General features: G+C 33.3%; 1 pseudogene; it reads right to left on the bottom strand.

Moving 5' to 3' along the window:
- Positions 1 to 625: 625 nt before the first annotated feature.
- On the bottom strand, positions 626 to 3,532 carry LOC122035151 (annotated as a pseudogene).
- Positions 3,533 to 5,873: the final 2,341 nt, after the last annotated feature.

Genomic DNA, 5,873 nt, shown 5'->3' with positions numbered 1-5,873 from the left:
CAAGGTCTTAGAACATTCGATTTAATGAAGTAATACAGTCATATAGATTTATTCAGTGTCCGGATGAGTCTTGTGTATACAAGAAGTGCCCGTTTAGAAATTAACTATTCTCAAACAGGGCATTGATACATTAAGGAGACTTCCATGAGTATCTTGACTTTGTTTGAATTGATTCAGAATTCTCTAAATCTATCGATCAATTTTATAGATAAAAATAGGCTACATCATTTAAAAATTTAAAATTTTAATATTTTTCAAACAGGAGAATCTTATGAATCTATTGATAGTGTTGGTTAGTAAATATCATTCTCCTAAGTCTTATAACGAGCTTAAGATAAATTTGCTTAAGCATTTGTAAATTTAAAAATTTACGGTTCTCAATTTCTGCAATCGAATTCAGATTTGAGGATATGAATACATTAAAGAAATTTATAGGTACATTAGTTTTAGATTGAAATGATATATTCAAAGTTCTCTAAAACTTTATAAGCAAATTTTTAAACGGGTTGAGAAAAATTTAGAAAAACACATATAAAAATCCATAAAATAATTACGTGAAAAGAAAGGAGCTTCCAACACACGTATCGATGAAATGTAATTTACTCTATGCAAAAAATACAACTGCTTTAACAAAGATGAACATCTCAACAAAGTTTCCATATGAGATTTAGAACCAAAGTTTCCAGACGAGATTTAGAACCAAAGTTGATATCGATGGGTCATGCAATTTTAATGACGCAAGCTCAACATCCAATATACAGTAGTAGTAACATAGAGAATCCAACTAAATTTGAGCATGAAATATCAAAAAATTTATTACTGCAGAGTCAATAGGAGGATGACAAATCAAACTTATAGAACTTAGCTTTTAGCCCTGCCAGCATTATTGTCTTTGATACGTGCACAATTATCCAACTTAACGAATCGTTTCAGGTCTTCAAAAGGAAGAGATTTTGAGTCCTTTCTTCGGAGCTCACTTAATGGAGGCCGTTTGTCTAGTAGATGCCACAACCAATCTGGATACTCTGTGTCTGGCAAAATTTGGGGGCTCCACCTTCCTTAAGGATGTTGGCTCCATAAACTGTTGTGCTTTTCACTTCTTTGCTTAATCCAGTTGCTTTAGGAGCATCACCACCTTTAGAAGCTTTCTTCGCTTTGCCACCTGCTGCAAACCCTCTGATTGCCAAAAATTGTGCAGCCTTGTTGGGAATGATGAAACCTCTCATTAACCTCCCGCAACTCATGTCTTTTGCATCAAGTTTGAAGCTGCAAATTATGCATGTATTTAGAAAATGAATGTAACTACCGACTGATTCACAATTAGCACACATAACATAAATAAGAATAAAACTTTTTGCTATCGAGATTATATAAATGAATATTGTGTATTCATTCAACATCAACCCTATCTAATGTTATTCTACATCTAGTTCAAAAGGAGAAGTTGGGAAAACTAACTGTCTGTGTTTGAGAATAAGAAAGACACATTTAGACTCTACTAATATCTTAATCTCTTCAATAACAATTATAATGAAGAAATATGACTCTTCTGCAGGTTGACATAGGAGTGAAATGCACAATGCGCTCATCTTGATGCTTGATAGTAAATTAGGCTCAATCAACCTATATCCTCTTCAAAGTAGTAGATTGATATCCATTTTGTAAAGTTGGAAAAAGGAACAGCATAACTCAGGTCCTATAGTTCTTTGATTCTGTTGAAAAAGCAGTGTTTGGGAAATAATCACACGAATTTCTTCATGGGCTTTTATACTTTAGTTAGTGTGTCCTTGTAACTCATACTATCGTTGAATAAGCTCCTCAACTAAAGCAGTCTGATCCCACGTTCTTATTTATACCTGAACTTTTAACTCAAGAGCTAGTTTAGTGTAAACACTGGAGTTTTTTCTCACAAAAAAATATCCATTTTTCTAAAAAGCTTTTATGATGTTGCATAATTTGTAAGCATAGTTTCATAATCATTCTTCAGTGTAACAATGAATTGGTGGATCTTCAAGTACAACTACAATAGACTTCTTTCGCAGGAACACACTACTTATGCACTATCACCTCATTACTTAATTATTTCCTATTATCGATTGTTGAAAGAAAACTAATAAACTAACTGGAAAAGAAAAAAAAAGGATTATGGAAAGCTTGTAGAAAATATTCTCAATCAATAATGCACGATACTTTTGCATCACCACATTGTCATCAAAGATATTATCATGTATAACCTAGAGAAATGCACTAAACTCATTGTTGGGAAGAAAACAATAGAGGGAAAAATCCAAAACTTCCAAATGGTGTCTATAGCTTCTATTCACACATCATGTGTGACTAACTTTTCTTTCCATTTATACATGCCATTGGGGCTTTCAAGGGTATTAGCCGTTGGATTTACCTAATGGGCCTTTGAATTAAAGACAAAAGATGGTGGGATCGCCATACCATGTCGGGTAAAGTCAGGAGTGAGTATTTTAATTGGAACAACCTTTTAGCTATTTTAATTTTATTTTAATTTCTAGTTTCAATAGGCATATGTAACTTTTCATATGGATTCATCCGTTTCAGGGAGTGAAAACTTTCAACATGTACAAGTTTGGGGAGCCAACCATCATAAAAGAGCGTCAATACAACCCACTCACAGATATGGAAACACTTATGAATTGTGACTAATTTGTTGTGTGCTCTCGAATATCTAAAAGCACTCCTTCATTCTTTTCCTTCCGATGTTCGACTTTGTTTTCCATTGCTACTCAAGAGTTGAAATGGTCTAAAGACAAGCTGGAACACCATTGTGCAGACAGCGAAGGTGTTGTCAGTTGCATCCTTGAGGTGCTAGAAGGCTAGATTCATTCGCACAGGGGTCAGAATGAGCCCTGGCTCGCCTAGAGATTAAACTTCTCCCCATCTCTTTTTTTTCCTTTACAAAATAAATATCTATAGAATTTGTGACGGATTCTCGCCGTAATTTTTGATTGGTAGTTATTCATATGACAATTTGAATATTTCAACATCAAGGAAACTACTTAATACATGGGGATAAACCATACATGAACCAAATAATTCATGAATCGAGTATATCTTACACAAGTTCTTTATGCAATCTTATCTCGTTCACTTATTTCCTACACTTGATGTTACATATCTCTATATTTGTTCATATGCGCATCTGCATTAACTTTTTTCTAGAAATCAGCACATACATACTAGAAACACTTGAAAATGAGGTTATGACCTATATATGGAGGTTGAAAGATCCCAACTTTAGAATAAATCTGATGCAGACAACAAGAATTCGTTATGGACAAGTAATTCATTCCATGAGTTAAAAAAAAAGAAAGGGGGAGGAGAAGAGGTTGCAGAAAATGATGAAGAGAGGAATAGAGAGCGATAGAAAGAAGAGAAAGAAGGGAGGAGGAAGGAAAAGCCCATACCTTGATGCTACTTCGCGAAGGTGAAGACGGGTAGATGGAGGCAGCGGATGACGAGTAGGGCAAAAAGAGGCTGCCACCCGCGATGAAGCGTCTATGGTCACAAAAGGGCATATGGGATAATTTTAGTTTACTCCCAAAAGTATCAAACATTTCTGAATCAGTCCGATAAAATTCAAAATTTTCCGAAATGAGCTGGAAATGATATATGCGGTCTACCCAAAATGCCCCTTCCAAAACAAGTCATTAGCTCCGGGCTACAACCGATCCATTAAAAAATCCCTCATCTGATGGGATGAACCGATCCGTCATCTTACCGAACTAAGAAATATTTAAGTCAGTCCAGCCCAAGACAGGCTATAAGTCAGTCCAACCCAAGGTAGACTGTGAATTAGACAGATTAACCCACGAATCTATCAAAAAATTAGAATTTTTATGTTTCTATTATGGATGAGGCGGGTTAGTCCACAAGCTCATTAAACTTTTCATTTTAATTTTAAATTTTGAAAAAAGAATATCAACTAATCTGAGCACATTACTAGTTAGCCTGCTTAGACTTGCAACCCGCACGTGTCAACCTGTTTAGATACATTTTTAAATTAGTTGATAAAATTTCAATCTAATCACTTAAATTATTTAGCGGGGGCAAATTAATCTGACAGATCAAATCCAAATTAACAGCTCTATCCTAAGCACATTAATCCATTATATATTTTTTTTGATAATTTAGTATCGAATTCTTATGATCTAACTAATCGAGGTGACTAGCCCGCTTCATAAAAATTTCTCACCGATGGCCAAGATAAATAAAAAAGTATAGATAGATCTAGGCGGATGGCTCAACGTCATAAATAATTTAAACTTCTCAGATATAATGTGTGCTGAGTGAGATTCAAACTCTCATTATTTGAAGAGTTTGATCTATTATTTACCATCGGCCCCGGAACACCCATAAGACCATTCTAGATGATTACTAAATTCACTATAAATCAATCAAAAATGAGTTCTTTTACCAAAAATAAGTTTTCATTTGGCATTCACTTATTTATTTTACCAAATAAATAATAGTCAACTCATATTCAAGTCAATAGACTCAATTTGTTCTTATCAACTCAATTAATTATTGTTGTGAAATTTATTGAATACTTTCCGAATCAACTCAAGTCTTGTCTACCTTTCTCATTACAAATACTAATAATTTGTCTTCAACCGTCAACTGTCAATTGATTTAAATCAATTTAGTTAACTAAATTAATTTTTAATCGACTTAAGCTAAAATCATTCATGATCAGAATGGTGCAATAAGCCCCAAATTGGTGGGATTCGACTAAGATGTTTAAGTGTGATGAAGAGTAAATTAGGTTTGACTGTGTATTTGATGTGTGGATTAAGTTTGTAAGGACTTGACGTGTGGATTAAGTTTGTAAGGACTTGACGGGTTATACACATAAATATGATTTGTAAAAAATCTTTGATCTAAGAATAAGAGTTTCTCTCATTTTAGGACTGGTAAAGAACCTTAACTTAGGAACAAGGATATAGTTTTATAGAGGAGTAAGCAAATAAAGTCAACATCCAGTTCAGTCTAGTCTTTGGAAAATATTTTTTTTTTTTTTTTCAATTTAATGAACTATGTGAGTAAGACATAGCTGATACCTATATGAGTGGTTGTTCCAATAGATTTTAGAGTCAATTTTTAATGGGATATAAAATATCTTGTTGAGTATCTAATCTCTCTCATGCAAAGAGTGTACTAGGACAAATGTCTCTTGATATACCCATTTCTAGAGAGGTGACAGCTTCAGCTTTTGCTTCAATTATTATCTGTTTCATATATTCAAGTTTAAAATATTCAAATCGTATAGCGTATTCTCGAAATATCTTTTTTTTTCTCTCTTTATATTTATCAATCAGTTTCGGACGAAATTGACTATGGACTTAGAGAATTTTGAATCATTTAAACCAAACTTAATATACTCCTAAAAGTCTCTACTTAATGTATTCTTGGATATATAGTAAATTAAGAGTAGTGAATTAAAATTGAGAATATATTTTTAATTTATTACTCTACTCATTTAAAAATTCATCACTCTCAATTTATATTACCATATATAAATATGAGAGCATAGATATATTAAGGGGGTTTTTAGAAATAGAATCATTTTAATTTAAAAAATTTGGAGTTGTCTAGATCTTTTGTCAGTTTCATCCGAAAGTGAGTAATGGACTTAGAAAAAATAAGAAGGTATTTTAAAAATATTTTATGTGATTTAAGTATTTGAAAATTTAGATCCGTGAAATAGATAATACATTGTCCAATAAATTGCCAAAGCGTTTTTTTCCCTCTATTTACACCCATCCGAGCCGTCTAACCGGACCGTTCTAGTCAACCCGGCCCAACTGACTGAGAGCCCGCCACACGGCTATAATAGCCCCCTA

The sequence above is a fragment of the Zingiber officinale genome, chromosome 11B (genome assembly GCF_018446385.1).
Source record: "Zingiber officinale cultivar Zhangliang chromosome 11B, Zo_v1.1, whole genome shotgun sequence".
Classification (NCBI taxonomy): domain Eukaryota; kingdom Viridiplantae; phylum Streptophyta; class Magnoliopsida; order Zingiberales; family Zingiberaceae; genus Zingiber; species Zingiber officinale.
This window is presented reverse-complemented; position numbering and strand designations above follow the sequence as displayed.